Source organism: Diabrotica undecimpunctata, chromosome 5 (genome assembly GCF_040954645.1).
Source record: "Diabrotica undecimpunctata isolate CICGRU chromosome 5, icDiaUnde3, whole genome shotgun sequence".
In the NCBI taxonomy this organism is placed as follows: domain Eukaryota; kingdom Metazoa; phylum Arthropoda; class Insecta; order Coleoptera; family Chrysomelidae; genus Diabrotica; species Diabrotica undecimpunctata.
The window spans coordinates 11,054,824-11,072,408 of NC_092807.1; the positions used below are offsets into that span (position 1 = coordinate 11,054,824).

Here is a 17,585-nt window from a genome sequence, read left to right on the forward strand (position 1 = left end):
GTGTAAACGCGGCTTAAAGGTTAAGCATATTTTTGTTAAGACTTTTTTAAGCATATTTTTGTTTCCATGAAAATAGGCATTGAATGTCTGACAATATCATAGACAAAATAAAAGCAATGGAAATGAATTATTGGAGAAGATGTTGCCAACTCACTAGAAGAGATAGAGTAAGGAATACTGAAATCAGAGAGCGTATGGGCATAGACATTGACGTCCTGGAAACTATAGAATGCAAAAGGCTGAAATGGTATGGCCATGTAGAAAGGATGAATGATCAATGATGGCCAAAGAGAATATTACAGTGGATCCCCACCAACCGCAGGAAAAAGGGAAGACCAAAGAAGATCGTGGAGACAAGAAGTAAAAGGTGCAATGGAAGATAGGGGTCTACAAGTAGATGACTGGAACGATCGCAAGCGTTGGAAGCTAGGTTGCGAGAAACGGCGGCAGCTGTAATAAACTCGTTATATATATATATATATATATATATATATATATATATATATATATATATATATATATATATATATATATATATATATATATATATAGTCTGACAATTCTGACTGACATTCAATTTGACATTTCTTTTTAGACAGTACGTGTAAGAAAAAACAGGCTGAAGGTCTTCCAGAATACGGTATAGAATATATATTATGCCATTTGAAATAAGCATTTTATTCAAAATACATGCAAGAGTTGTCATAGATATGTTCGAGTTTTGCAATATTTGTAAAATTTTTATATATTTATTCATTTTCATGCACATATAAAAGAACCGATGGACCCCATTTATATTCTTCGAACTGCGCTATTGAGTCTCATCTTAAATCTAATGGGACAATTTTTTCAACTCGATGGGATGGCCATAATTCTTTAATTCGATGCTTTTGTTTCCTTCGATTGGCAGCTTGATTGTTTTTGTGTAGTTCGGTGTTCCGTAACGAATTTAATGAAGGTGACGCAATAATACATCCAGATAAACTGTTTAAAGCCCATAAATGACCGTCTTAATTGTTGCTATTAAAAACTGTATTTGGTAAAGTCAGAAACTCCATCTAATAAAAAATTATACAAGATCCTTCTTGAACTGAGTATTTTTTAATTGCGATTTTTTAATAATTTATTTCTAAAATACTTTTTTCTGAAGAAGTAATTAGATTTAAGGAAAATAAAAGTTTACTAAATCAAATGAATTGCGTCGCAATTTTAAAAAGAAAAATGTTACTATCAATAAAAAGAAGTTACTAAAAAGAATGTATTCATATATTTTAGCAGTATAAAAATTCAAATTTTTATGTCGATATGTTTTTTCTTTTTCTTCCTGTTCTTCTTAGAGTGCCATATCCCTAAGGAACGTCGGCGACTACCATGCTTATAATATTTTTATACTGATCTCGGTCTTGCGCTACGTGTAGCAATTGGTCCGCTGTCAAACCTGTCCACTGCCGCAAATTCCTCAACCAAGAGAGTTTCTTCCGTCCTATCCATTTCTTTCCTTCGATTTTACCGTTGGGAATTAGCCGAAGGAACTCATATCTTGGTCCTCTGATTATATGTCCAAGATATTCTAGTTTACGCCTCTTAATAATATTTAATAGAGTTCGTTGATGTCCCATTCTTCGAAGAACTTCTTCGTTTCTAGTTCTGCTAGTCCATGGAATTTTTAGTATCCTTCGATACAACCACATCTCAAACGCCTCGATTTTATTCATGATATCGGCGTTTAAAGTCCAAGTTTCACATCCATACAAAAGTACAGACCACACGTAACATCTTGTAAACTTTTCACGGATTTCCAAATTTAATGAGTTATTGGATAATAGAGGCTTGAATTTTTGAAATGAGTTTCTTGCCTGTTCAATTCTACATCTAATTTCGAAGGATGGATCTAGATTTTGGGTAATCCAACATCCAAGGTATTTGAATCTCTGAACTCTCTGCAGCGGTTGTTGGTTTAATATCAGTTGGGTTGCGCCGATATCCACTTTACTAGTCACCATGTATTTAGTTTTATCGATATTTATCGACAGTCCCCAATTTGTGCATTCCATGTCAACTCTATTGATTAGCTCCTGCAGATCGTCGATGTTTTCAGCTATAATCACAGTATCGTCGGCGTACCGTATATTGTTAATTATTTCTCCTCCTATGATAATTCCTTTTTGATCTTTTAAAGCTTCCCTAAATAGATTCTCAGAATACACGTTAAAGAGGGTGGGAGATAGTATACAGCCTTGTCTTACGCTTCGTTCAATACTGATTGGCTTTGATTCTCTGTTGTTGGTATTAATAATGGCTGTTTGGTTCCAGTAAAGTTTGGCAATAAGTTTGATGTCTTTCTCATCTAGTTGGATGCTCTGCAAGGCGGTAACTAGTCTGGTATGCTGAACGCGATCAAATGCCTTTTCAAAATCAATGAAGCACATATATACGGGTTTTCTTACCTCCCAACATCGTTGAAGGAGTGTTTGCATAGAAAATAGTGCTTCTCTAGTTCCAAGGCATCTCCGGAACCCGAACTGCTCTTGACTAATTATTTCTTCGCACTTGTTGTTAATTCGGTTTAGAAGAATATGCAACAGTATATCGGTTTCTTAGGTAGAGGAATAAAGATCGATTTTAGCCAGTCCGATGGAATTTCGCTAGTGTCATATATTTGATTGAAAAGTACAGTGAGTTCTTTTATATTGTCATTTGAGAGTAATTTTAGCCATTCGCTGTATATTTAATTTGGTCCACTGGCTTTGTTGTTTTTGGCTTGGTGTATGGCTTTTTCCACTTCAGCGTTTAAGATTGATGGTCCTGTATTTGCACTTAAGTTAGGTAGTGATCCTCGATCATCCTTAAATAATGCTTTAATGTAGTTTTCCCATTCCTCCATTACTGCGTCTTCTAGGGATAGTGCATGACCTTCATTATTCGTTAATGTTATGGGTGTATTTTCGTGCAATTCTTCTAATTCCTCACATTTTGCTCGCATCCATAACTCTTTGGCTTCCCTGATTTTTCTTCGAATCAGATTATGCTTTCGTTTATACTCTATTTTTAAGCTGTCTTCTTTCGTCCATCATTTCGATTATTAGTTCTTCCTGTGGTAGGACATAATCCTGTGTATTCTTTCATCCAAGCTCTTGTAATGGTGATGTCCATTGTGAAGGTGTTTCAGCAGAGTATAGGACACTTGGGCGAGACAGTGTAACGTCACTGAGGCTGAGCATGAACCTTAAGCTTTGGTTTCCTCGAAAGCGGTACTGGCAAATTGCGACCGTAATATTGCGATGAATGACGTCAGATTGCGGTGGAAAAATCAAGTTCCTTTATTGCGGCAATAAAATGTGTAAACTCAGAAAGCGTCGTCTGTACTGTTTTGCGTTGAAAACGAGCGATCATGGACGACCTCGATGTTGCTCTTTTAGTAGTGCTAGATGGTGAGGAATCAGAGAAAGAGAATAATAGAAGAAGTGAATCTGACCTTTTTAAAAATAGAACTGTAGAGGGTGCATACCAAATTTTGATTTGTCGCTATTTACATACGAAAATAAGTTCAGAGAATATTTTCGGTTGACGCCGGTCTTATTTGATTACGTCCTAGGATATATAAAAGACGATCTTTGTGCAATACCACTATTCCAAATCCATTGACTCCTGAGCAGAAATTATGCCTGTTTGTAAGATATTTACTACATCAAACACAAACGTAACACATAGTCTTACATATACTTTTATTTTGAAGAAATGTACGTTTATTTGATAAATTTACATACAAGTATTTATAAAGTATTTTAGGCCAGGCTCCGCCACTACTGAAGTAGTGCCGGATGTGGAGCTACCTGCTGATGATCGTCTATACTCACAGTCAGAACTTGTCAATGATGATAATTGTTCAATCTCTGCATTTCCTACTAAATTTCCAATTTGCATTCGAAGCCTAGCCTGAACTACTTTTGGCAACTATTTAATTATTTTTGCCATTGATTCACAGAATAAATCAATTTCATCTTGCTTTTCCATATTTTTTAGATCTTGTCTTTTGGCTATTTGTTTTAATATTTTCAAACGTTCATCTGCAGATGTGGATGTAGTTTGCGATGGATATTTGCGTTTATTAACTCTTGGAGTTTTTACAATTTCAGCTTCGGCTTCTTGGATATTTAAAATGTTGTTGCTAGTTTCATCTGCGGTAATAAGTAGTTCAGACGGTTGTTGCTCCATGTAGTCGTCTTCATTTCTACAATGAGCTGTGCTATTTTCCACACTCCGTTAAGATTCAGACTGCTCTATATTTCTGAGAGTACTAAAAATAAAATAAATATATTTTATTATCAGTAAAATAAGGAAATATAAATTTACCTTTTCTTGGCCGAAGAGATACTATCTAAGAATGATAGCTGGACCGATCTTTTCTTCGCTGCTTCCCCAGATGAACCCGTGCTAGGCTTGCCTCGTCTTTTTATGTAATAATCTCTTACATATCCCCACCTCTTGCTGCAATCATTGTCTGTAAATATAAAAACAAAAACAATGAGTTAGGTGTCATGAATTATTAGATCTTATTTTTTTTAGGTTTTTGGCCACAGGAAAATCTTTTAGATCGTTGGCGTTTCAGTTTAGAATGTGTCATTCATGGATTAGTATAATAATAAGGCAAGTTGCTGAATCCATTGTTACAAGAATGCTCACTTTGGTAATGCCACAACCAACAGAGTAAATGTTCAAAACAATATCTAGGAATTATAGATCTCTTTTAGATTTTCCGAATTGTGTTGGAGCAATTGATGGTAAACACATTCGAATAAAGGCTCCAAAAAAAATTCATTACAATTAACGTAATTTTAATTTTTCTAATAAAACATATTTTATTTTAGGCATATATTCAAAAAGCAGATTTGTACAAAAGATTCTGCAAAAAGAATTTAATATTCCATCTCCACAACCACTGCCTAGTATGAATATCCTGGTACCTCATGTTAAAATCGGGGATGAGGCCTTCATGAACATCTCATGAAACCATACACAATAAATCAATCAGTGACTGATAAAACTAAAGCAATATATAACTACCGACTTTCTCGACCTCGCAGGACAACTGAAAACGCCTTTGGCATTCTTTGTGCATTTTTCGAATATTTTTTCAGCCAATTGCTACGCATCCTGAAAAACGGATAAACTAATAATGTGTGTCTGTATCTTATATAATCTTCTGCGAGAACCAAACATACTTCCGACATCAACTAATAGAGAGAAATATCAACTACCTACAGAAAATTTACTTCCACTAATTTAAAACAACGTACGTGGGGCAAATATAGCAGTCCAAATTCGTGAAACATTTAAAACGTATTTTAATGGACCCGGTGCTGTAGCATGGCAGGAACAACATTATCGAGAAAATTAATAAATTACAGCAATGTAAAATATTATAAATAAATATTTTAGATATTAGTTAGAATTTGTGTCTTTCCATAAACTCTGTTTTAGTTGGGTTTTCCTGTAATCTTTACATTGAACAATCTATCAATATTTCATCCTCTTCACTTGTTCATTCAGTGTGTTTTAGTCAAGAACACATTACGCTAAAAAACACTTTTAAATTATGTTAACTTTATAAGATAAAACATATAGGTATTATACCTATCATTTGAAAGTTATTACAATATAAAAACACAAACGAATCACCACACTTCACCACCGCAATAAACCGTTAACATAATGTTTCTCGCCGCATTGGCTACCGCATTCAATATGCCGGCACCGTCATATTGCGTTGCGGTGGCTTCCAACGCTTACTTGAAAACCACTGCTATCATTGTGCATGGTACAGTTTTCTAGGACGTCATTCGCCGCAATATTGCGATAGCAATTTACCGATACCTCATTCGAGGAAACCAGAGCTTTAGCCTAGACCGGAACCATTTGTCAACTGTCAATTCTTCTTCTTTTAAATCTTGAATATGTTGCATGTGTGAGTCCATTTTAAATAGGTAAAAAGAAATAAGAATAAGACTTACTGACAATCAATTTATTCTACCACCAACGACCGGTTTCGCATACTATAATTTTCTATGGATTTTTAGTTCTTAAGGTACATCAAGAAGTTTTTTCCTTGATTTTGCACATAAATTACAATAGACTATCAAGATAATTGTAAGGTTATGATTAGATTAGATGTACTGTTAAAAGTGAAACTGGAACAAACCATGAAGTGGAAATATCCAGGAGTGGCTAGTATACCTGTTGAATACAAAGCACGTGGTGTTCGTGTGTATTAAGGTATAAAAAAAAATTGCTTATTACAAGCTTAAATTTTTATTTTAAGAAGATCTTTTCGGAATTAAATCATTCCATCATCAGTTAACTAAAAGAGAGAGTAAAAATACCAATATTAAAAAACACAAGTTAAAATTTAAATATATAGAAAGAAACACGTTGGTTTTTTACTACTTACATAAAAGGTTGTTAAAAAACATTGTATGGCCACTTAAAAAACCTTTCGAAGGACATCCGTATTAAAATATAATCCTCATGGTTTTATCAAGGTAAATGCAATAGACTTAACTTATTGATTATTAAAAACTGAAGATGGGGGCATCTTACATCTTACATGTAAGTCGAAAAAACTTCACCAGCTACAGGGGGTCATGTAAGATGCCCCCATCTTCAGTTTTTAATAATCAATAAGTTAAGTCTATTGCATTTACCTTGATAAAACCATGAGGATTATATTTTAATACGGATGTCCTTCGAAAGTTTTTTTAAGCGGCCATACAATGTTTTTTAACAACCTTTTATGTAAGTAGTAAAAAACCAACGTGTTTCTTTCTATATATTTAAATTTTAACTTGTGTTTTTTAATATTGGTATTTTTACTCTCTCTTTTAGTTAACTGATGATGGAATGATTTAATTCCGAAAAGATCTTCTTAAAATAAAAATTTAAGCTTGTAATAAGCAATTTTTTTTATACCTTAATACACACGAACACCACGTGCTTTGTAGATGTACTGTCTAGGAGTCAGGGGAAGAGTTGAGTATTCACTTTTATATCCCCTCGGTACCTTAACTGTTTTTTATATTTTTTGGTGCGTAGAATCGTGCATAGAAAACCTATCAGATAGTTTTTTTTTTAATTTTTTTTTTATTTACAAATTCGCATCAACCCGAAGGTTATTAGCGAGAATCGGATTTACAATATTAAATGTATTATATATTAACAACATTAATAGCTTTTAAGTAGTTTAACTTATTTGTGAATGAACAATTTGCACCAAGTGCGTTCCCTAAGTTTATTGAGATACCATAATTGATTCTTGCTGTGGAGAAAACTGGACAGTCTACAACATGTTTCACCGAGAGTTTAGCGTTAGACTGCTCACATTTTGGTTCGGATTCTTTAGTAATTAAGAACTTGTGCGTGGCACTGGTATGACCTAATCTAAGACGAGTTATTGTCACTTGATTCCTTCTTTTAGTGGGGAAACATCTCCATGGTTTAATGTACGGTTTAATATTCCGAAGATTGGACACTGAAAATTCCCACCGGTTTTGCCACTCACTTAGGATCCGCGATTTGATAACACTTGAAACATCACTAGCTATCACGTATTTCACAGTAATAGAGTCAGCTGAATTGACGGCTTCACGCGCACACTTATCTGCTTCTTCATTACCTCTAATACCATTATGTGATGGGATCCAAATAAAGATTACCTCCTTATTACAATTTTCTATCTCTATCAGATTTTGTTTTATTTTTTCAAGAATATGATTCTCTGGGTATATTCTTCCTATAGATTGTAGTGAGTTTAGTGAATCAGTCAAAATTATATATTTCTGATTTGGTGAGGATATAATATATGTGAGTGCCTCGTATATGGCATATAATTCTGCATTAAGAGTACTATAGTGTATTGGCAACTTATATTTTTGACACATATTAGAGGATATAACTGCTGCTCCCACGCCATCTGTTGATTTTGAAGCATCTGTATAAATTTGAGAGAAATTTGTATACTTTGATAATAAGTTTTGCAGATTTTGATGTATTATACTATGGTTAGTAGTGTGTTTGTCCAATGATGTTAGGGTAGTTATTATTTTAGGCACTCCCAAAGTCCATGGTGCAGCAGGTTCAAAACTAACGGGAAAGCAAGTAGGTAAGGTGGTGTTCAGAGATGAGAGATCCATTTTGATTCGGTGGTAGAAAGGTTTATGTAGACGTGATTTATTGGAGAAACATGTTGATAATCGGTTAAGGTGATCATATTTGAAGGTGTGGTTGTTGGGATTTGCATTTGATTTAATTGCATAGGTTAACTTTAAGTACATTCTTCTGTGATATAGAGATGGTTCAGCTGCTTCACAATACAGGCTTTCTATTGGTGTGGTTCTGTAAGCTCCCAAGACAATGCGGAGTGCAGTATTGTGTATTGAATCTAAAATTTTAAGGGATATCAGATAGTTTGTTATTTACAATTTAATTGTTTAAATGGTATGAATGTGGTTTAGTTTGCCAAACTTTTAATTCATAGTCAAATTTGATATTTTTTTTTATTAAAAATTAAGTAATCGTGTGGGAAAAAAATTAGTATGCCATTATTGCCTATTTGTCTAATTTATGAAATTTTTATTAGTTTTTAAAAAACCGTATAGAGGGTAAAATTTTTTCTATGAACAAAACAAACTAAATTTTTAAAACCGGACCTAATTTTTCTCCAGTTTGAATCAGGTGAGGTGTGTTTTTTCACTTTGCTTTTAATTCATAGTCAAATTTGATTTATTTTTAATTAAAAATTAAGTAATCTTGCGAGGAAAAAAGTAATAAACATGGCATTCTAATTGTCTATTTGTCTAATTTATAAAAACTTATTAGAGTTTTCCAAAACCGTGTACAGGGTGAAATTTTTGCTATGAAAAAAACGAACTAATTTTTTAAAGTCGGACCTGATTTTTTCTAGTTTGATAAATCAGTTGATTAGGTGGTGGTAGTGTAATGTTTTATTGTTATATTATTAAATAATGAAAACAGACACTTTTTAACGGTCATTTGTTATCTTATTATACAGTGTGTAAAAGTCAAATGGAATAAATTCATTATTTAGGTTACTGTACATATTTATAAAAAATCCCGAAACACGTCAAATTTAAATTATAACTTGACATTCTTTAACGTGAAAATGTAACCCCTACCTTCAACCCCCTTAAAATGACAGGTACAACCCCCAATTTTTAAAATAGGAAGTATAGGCTTGTGATATATCGTTTGAAAGGTCTTTTCATTCTCCATTCAAAAATGTTGTCTTTCAAGTTTATTAAGATTGATTAAAATAAAATAAATTAAAATCATGTGGTTACCGAAATTCGCTACAATACAATCAAAAACTAAAATTTAATGCAAAACGTAATAAAATGTAGAACACGAAAAAGAACTATGAATGTTAATGAAGTAGATGTTCAAAATGTTCACCGCGAACGTCTTGGCAACATCCTAATCTCAAATAAAACTGTCTTCTAACATTATTTAACATAACAGGCGTGATCGACCTAATCGCAAGCGTTATTCGTTCTTTTTAAGTCATTTAAATCAGAAGGTTTAGTTTTGTACACATGGCTCTTCACATATCCCCATAAAAAGAAATCTAATAATGTAAGATCAGGTGATCGCGCTGGCCATTCAATCAATCCTCACCTCCACATCCATCATTCAATCTTCGCTTATCCACTGCTGGACATAGATCTCCCTCATAATTTTCCATCTATTTCGATCTTGTATCTATTTCGATCTTGTTCACACATCCACCGATTGGGAAATATTGTATCGAGGTACTGCCGGACATTAAGTTGGTAATGTGGTGGTGCTCCATCCTGCTGAAACCATATCGTATTCGCTGGAACTTGAGGGTTTCCTGGATCAGGATATAAATTTGCCAACGTTGGAATGACATCATTTTGAAGTAGTGCCAAATAATTGTTGCCATTCAAGTTGCCCTCAATGAAAAAGGGACCAATGATATTGTTTCCTACAATCCCTGTCCAAACATTAACCTTTTTAGGGTATTGAGTGTGTTCTTCTCTCATCCAGTGAGGATTTTCCGTGGCCCAGTAGCGGCCATTTTGCCGATTAGCATGACCATTAAGTGAAAAAGTACACTCTTCAGAAAACATAACGTCTTCTAATTGGATAATATTGTTATCCAACATGTCCATCATTTGCTCACAAAAAAAGTTCTCCTATCAAAATCGTCTTCCATGAGCTCCTGAGTAGGTATCATCTTATAGGGATGCAATTTATTTTCTTTTAATATGTTTACTATCGATGTATGGCTAGCATTGAATGTAGTGGATGTCTGTCTACTCGATGTATGTGATTTTCCTGAAACTCAAGCAACACATCTAATTTGAGTTCATCGCTCAGTGCATTGGCAGCTGCTTTTTTCATCTGCCTCACATGACCAAACTCGCGAAACTGCTTCTCTATTTTACTTATTGTTCCTTGGGATATAGGCGGTAAATTAGGAAATTTCTCATGAAATATGTGAGTTACTTCCTGTTGTGTTCGGGTGTTATCTCCGTAACCAATCATTTGTAAAACTGTTATTTTATGCATTTCCGTTAATCTAACCATTTTTCAGAATTGAATTGAACGAACTTTTTACTTAAATTAAAATACTGACAACTTAAATAAAACAATTTACTAATGCGTGTTAAAATAACGTTGCCACGGAAATTCTTTAAATTAAATTAAATTTATTTTATCTTAATTAATCTTAATAAACTTAAAAGCGACAACATTTTTGAATGGAGAATGAAAAGATATATCACACGATATATAACAAGCCTATACTTCCTATTTTAAAAATTGGGGGTTATACCTGTCATTCTAAGGGGGTTGAAGGTAGGGGTTGCATTTTCACGTTAGAGAATGTCCTATAAGAAGTTATAATTTAAATTTGACGTGTTTCGGGATTTTTTATAAATATGTACAGTAACTTAAATAATGAATTTATTCCATTTGGCTTTTACACACTGTATAAAATAGTGGCGTAAGTACCTATATGTTGACCATCACAAGAGTAACATTCAGCTACCTACAAATTTAAATAAGATGTAATAATTCCTAATATTATGTCAGATTTAATTGGACAAATGATTACTAATTACAAATGTGCCATTGTCATTTTTTGTAAAAACCTTCCTAATTAAATTAAAATGGTTTCACACCCACCATGTATCCTTTATGGTGTGTTATTCATAGCGTACACTCGTAAAATTTCAGGTTTATGAGCTCTGTTACTACTGTTTTATGAGAGTTTTTTTAATTTATCACCTGATGTTTAAATTTGGTTTAAAAAGTAGTTATCGTACGAGGTCTAGTTTTAATCGTACATGCACGCTCTTTGCTACAGGAGAATCTTTTAGATCGTTGGCGTTTCAGTTTAGAATATGTATAATAACAAGGCAAGTTGCTGAATCCATTGTTACAAGAATGCTCACTTTGGTAATGCCACAACCAACAGAGGAAATGTTCCAAAAAATATCTAGGAAATATAGATCTCTTTGGGATTTTCCGAATTGTGTTGGAGCAATTAATGGTAAACACATTCGAAATTTGGTTTAAAAAGTAGTTATCGTACGAGGTCTAGTTTTAATCGTATATGCACGCTCTTTAAGTCTTCTTCAATCAGGCAGGGAGATGGAAGCGGAGTAAGAACTAAACACTTCGAAAATGTCTAAGGAATATTAGTCATCTATTAGTCATCTTTAAAATAAACAGCTTAAGTACATTGTTGTAAATACACTCGATGAATATGTTTGATTGTACTTGCTTCGGCGGTACATATACCAAAATTAGAACGATACAAAGAAGATTAGCATGGCCCCTGCGAAAGGATGGCACTCAGAATCGTGAAGCGATCCAAATTTAAACCCTTAAATTTAAATTTAACCCTTTCTAACTTTGATGTTGTTATCAACAGGTCCTCGAAGACACTTTGTCTCAGGACCAAGTAACCGATGTAGAGCCATACGTTGCCATGTTACCATTTCCAACGGTAGAGTTCGGTTCTGCATCGATAACTATATGTTGTATTCAATATGGGCTCCGAATATTTTTAACATTAACAAAGTTTAATGTAAGTTATAAATTGTGAATCTTAGTGATAAATTGAAATAAACTGTAAGTGTACAAACTCTTTACATAATATCCAGTTAAATTAGCATTAAAGTCAGCAAATTGCAATTATTTGTTATTGTTCACAACAGTTCTACAATACAAGACCATCAAAATCAAATAAACACATCACAGTCATACTCTTCGGCAGCGTCGAGAGTGCAATTTCCTTTAAAGTCCCAAGCAATTATCTTTAGTGCCTTAGAAAACACCAAACTTCAAGACTACCTTCTCCCAGTTGGAAATATAATTCAACCGAAAAATATAATCTTCTCTTCTAGATTATCTAATAATCGCATATGTATGTATTTATCCAATAAACAAATGGTGGACGATTTTATGAATAATCACGGTCAAATAGAAATACAAGGTGAAATTGTCAGAGCAAGAAGGTTAGTTACACCAGCGGAACGACTTGTGCTCTCCGGCGTATGTCCTTCAATACCGCACGACTTGCTAATCAATGAGTTACAAAAACTCGGCATAGTTTCTGTCTCCCCCATGACCTTCCTCAAAATAAGTGCTTCTATGCCTGAGTACAATCACATCCTTAGTTTTCGAAGACAAATCTATATCAGTCCTCACAATCTAACACTACCAGAGTCATTTACTCTTGTTTTTGACAATACGACATATAGAATATTCATTTCTTAAGACAGTTTAGTTTGCTTTAGATGCAAGAAGCCAGGACACATCGCTTCACAGTGCTCCGAACCACTAGCTCAACTAAACCTCCACCAAAACAATGAAGCATCGGTATCCAGCGCAACAAATATATCCTTGCAAGCATCCAATGACACAAACTCTTCTCAGTGTGAACAAATGTCTATTTCTAATATCCCGGAGATACCGAACAAAGTAGATGCATCAAATAAGGACAGTCATCATCATCATCAGTGGTGCTACAGCTCTAGTTGAGCTTTGACCTTCCCCAGTCTATTTCGCCAGTCGTTTCTGTTCATCGCCAACCGTTGCCAATTTGCCTCGCCGATTTTCCTTGCGTCCTCGTCCACACCGTCCCTCCATCTCAGTCGTGGTCTGCCTCTACTCCTATTTCCCACTGGGACCGATAATAGAGTTCGTCTGGGTGGGTAATTTTCATTTGCTCTTGACACATGTCCAGCCCATCTAAGCCTACCTATTTTTATAAAGGATATTACATCTCTACCATTTACTATTTTTTTATACTTCTCGTACAATTCGAAATTATATCGCCTTCTCCAAACACCATTCTCACAGAATGCGCCCATTATTCTTCTTAGTATCTTCCTTTCGAAGACGAGTAGAAGATTTGCGTCTGTTTTGGAGATGGTCCATGTTTCTGACCCATATGTCAGCACTGGTAGGATGAGTGTTCTATATATTATTAGTTTGGTTTTCTGGCTTAAATTTTTGTTTTTTAGCTGCTTGCTTAGTCCAAAATAACATTTGTTTGCTAGCAGTACCCTCCGTTTTACTTCTTCAGATGTGTCATTATTGTTTGTTATGAGAGAACCCAAATATGTAAACTTATTTACTACCTCAAAATTATATTGGTCTATACTGAAGTTTTCTTCGGCGTTTCTAGCTCTATCTCTGTTATTTGGAATAGATGCTAACATTTTGGTTTTTTCCTCGTTTATTTTAAGGCCCATATTTTGTGCGGCTGTCAAGAAGGTGGAAGTCATCTCTTTAAGTCCTCGTGTAGTACGTGCGATCAATATGTTTATGCATATGTTTCAAATGCTTGTGACATATCGCCTTGTATTTGCACTCTGCAGATCACTTTACTCATAGTTGTTTTTACGAGCCTTATTAATTTATGGGGAATGTTAAGTTCATTCATGGCTTCGTATAATTTACCTCTTAGGACGCTATCATACGCTGACTTAAAGTCCACAAAGAGATGTCAATATTAAATTCATTGGTTTTTTCTAAGATTTGACGTAGCACAAAAATCTGGTCAATTGTTGACCTACCTGGCCTAAAACCGCTTTGATACTCACCAAGGATTTCTTCCACGTACGTACTTAAACGGCTGTACAGGGTGTTGGAGAATATTTTGTACATTGTATTCAGAAGAGTTATACCCCTATAATTTTTACATTCCAACAAATCTCCCTTTTTGTGCAGTGGACATATGATTCCAGTGCACCATTCCTCTGGCATTTGTTCTTCTTCCCAGACTTTGACTATTGTGTTGTGAATTTGGTGCATAATGCTGTTACCTCCATGTTTGATGAGCTCTGCGAGGATACAATCCACTCCTGGGGACTTGCTATTTTTGAGTCGTGTGATTGCGTCTTTCACTTCAAATATTGAAGGAGGTTCTACGTGAGTGTTATTTCTTGGTTTTTGGGGTGACGCATTTTCCACTTCGGTACCAAGTAGTTCTTTGAAGTGCTCAACCCATCTGCTTTGTACTGCGTCAGCGGTACTGACTATATGTCCATTTTTGTCTCTACACATCGTCAGCCGTGGTTTAAATTCTTTTCTTGTCTTATTTAGGATATTATAGAACTTTCTAGTTTCATTTTGCCCCTTTAATGATTGAAGCTCTTGCATAATCTGGTTTTCGAAGGTCCGCTTTTTCCTTCGATGTATGCGTTTTTCCTCCTTCCTAAGATCTTTGTACATTTGCTCCTTATCCCGTGTTCTTCTTTGTTGCATAAGTTTATATGCATAATTTTTTCTTTTAGTGATATCTTCACATTCATCGTCGAACCAACTGTTGCGTGGAGTGGATTCTTCTGGTCCTAGGACGTTGTTTGCCGCTTCCTTAATTATTCTTCTATATATATCCCATTGCTCGCTAGCTGTTAAATTCTCATCTGTTGTGCTTTCATGTTCAAGGTAATTTTGATACCTTTCTAGTGCACGGGGCTCTTTCAAGAGTTTTAAATTGTAGCGAGTACTTCTCTTGCCCTTTTCTTTTTTTGCATTTGAGATTCTTGCTCTTATTTTTGCGCCTACTAAGAAGTGGTCTGAATCTATATTAGCTCCACGATAAGTACGTACATCCATTAGATTAGAGAAGTGCCTGGTTTCTATTAGGATGTGATCTATTTGATTTTTGGTTGTACCATCAGGCGACGTCCATGTTACTTTATGGATATTCTTATGGGGGAAGTAGGTACTTCCAACGGCCATGCCCTTGGATGCTGCAAATCCTATTATTCTATTTCCATTGTCGTTGGTGACGTCATGAGCACTGCATTTTCCGATGTATGGACTATATATATTTTCTTTCCCTATTTTTGCATTAAGATCTCCAATTATGATCTTGATGTCGTTTCTGGGACTTCTATCGTAGATGGTCTTTACTTCCTCATAGAATTGATCTTTGACATCCTCTTCTTTGTCTTCGGTTGGGGCATGTACATTTATGAGACTGATGTTAAAAAACTTACCTCTTACTCTTAGGTAACATATTCTTGGACTTTGGTTGGTTTGAAGTCCATAATAAGATGTTTTACTTTTTTGTTAACAATGAATGCGGTCCCGAATTCGTGATTATTCTTGTGACAGATGTAATATATATCGCATTGTCTCTTTTGGATAATTCCTTGGCCAGTCCATCTTACTTCTTGCACAGCAGTAATGTGTGCTTTATAAATAAGGACAGTCACATAATTAATAAACCAAAAAGAAACTTTGATGAAATTATTTCACCTGAAGCAGATCCATCTTCAAAAAAATGTAACATTTTTCCACCATCTAAAGTCCAAGCAAAATCGAAAAAAGCTAAAATTAGTTCAGCAAGCACTTCTGAATGCTCATTTTCTCTCTTACTTGACCCTGCTAAAAACTTCATAGAAAATCACCCTCTACCTTTCCCTTTAAACGTTGATCAACTTAACATGCTCCTAATAAATATCACATTTTCGGAAGCGGAAAGTGACACATCTCAGTTAAGCCAACATTAATTAAAAACATCCCTTGTTGTCCAAAGCTATGCAAAATATATACCCTAATCACCCATTGAGAAAATTATCAGGGCCAAATTAATGAAAGCTCAAGAAAATTTCAGAAAAGTCCAATTCCTATGGATACCATCTCATATAGGCATAGAAGGGAATGAAGAAGCAGATACTAGTGCGCGTAACGCTATCACCAGTGACACATCAGAAACAGAGTGTCGGACTGTCGCAGGCGATCTAAAAGTTTATTTCAAAAATAATATGTTAAGTGCGTGGAATCGGGAGTGGAATGACTCTAGTTCGAAACTCAGAACAATCAAAAGTGATATTTTTTCATGGAAGTCCACAGCCAGAAGTAGAAGATGCCAAACTATTATTACACGTCTACGACTTGGACACTGAAGGTATACTCATGCCTATCTCTTCTCAAATAGTGAACCTCCAAAATGCGAAACATACAATACAGTAGACAGTATAAAGCACTTCTTGATAGACTGTCCTAAATATGTAAATTAAAGACAATCTTACAATTTGCCAAATAACCTGAAAGCACTCCTCAACAAAAGTTTAGATCTGAACAATTTATTAGGTTACTTAAAATGTATAAATATCTTACACAAAATTTAACTTAATTAATTGTTACAAATGTTCAATTGTTCAAAAATTGTAATTAATTGGTACAATAATTGATTGTTACAAATATTAAATTTAATATTATTACAAATGTTACAAGAATGTCGCTAATAACCTTTGGGTGGATGCGACTTTATTTCTTTAAATAAAAAAAAATCCAACGGTAACTTAAACATCCTAATTTGTAATAATATATAATGTAACATAACTATAAATTAACGTCATTTAACGGGTTTTACCCATATATTTTAGTGGCTCATAGCATGTGCACTTTGTTACAGTGATGATGGAATTTACATTCCATCAAAACAAAACGTTTTGTATTTGTGATATAGCCCGTTTGGGTATTTTATTTATACCTTTTACTAAAAATTTTGAAATAAAATTTTTTTTTATTTATTTATTATTATTTTATGATTTATTGAATTAAATATTGTTAATACATTTTTGGTACAAATTATTCACAATGTAAAAGCAAAAGTCATCTACATATTGTAATATATTGCATTGATTGCCTATTATGTGAAGATCTATAGTGTATAGATTAAACAACAAGGGGCTAAGGACGGAGCCTTGTGGTAAATCTTGATACACTATTTCTAGGACAATCAATATATTATTACATCGAATACATACCTACCTATTAAGGAATAATTTTACTAACACATATGCACACAAGGATGGAATAAAGGACAACTATAAAATGCTATAGTTTGACAGTTTATTTAGATTTAATAGAAACCTCGTCCTAAAAAAGACAACGTGATGTCACCATTCATGTATTACGTACAAAACTTAACTACGTACCGTTTGAGTAACAGCTTATCGATCATATCTCGTTTTATAAAATATTTGTTGTGCAATCGGCCTGACACATTTGCCAAA

The 17,585-nt window shown here is 34.2% G+C and overlaps 1 non-coding gene across 1 annotated transcript; it reads left to right on the forward strand.

Moving 5' to 3' along the window:
• The first annotated feature begins 11,816 nt into the window (after window positions 1-11,816).
• On the forward strand, window positions 11,817-11,923 carry LOC140442544 (U6 spliceosomal RNA). The gene has a single exon (XR_011951070.1). It is a non-coding gene; the product is annotated as a U6 spliceosomal RNA (small nuclear RNA).
• Window positions 11,924-17,585: the final 5,662 nt, after the last annotated feature.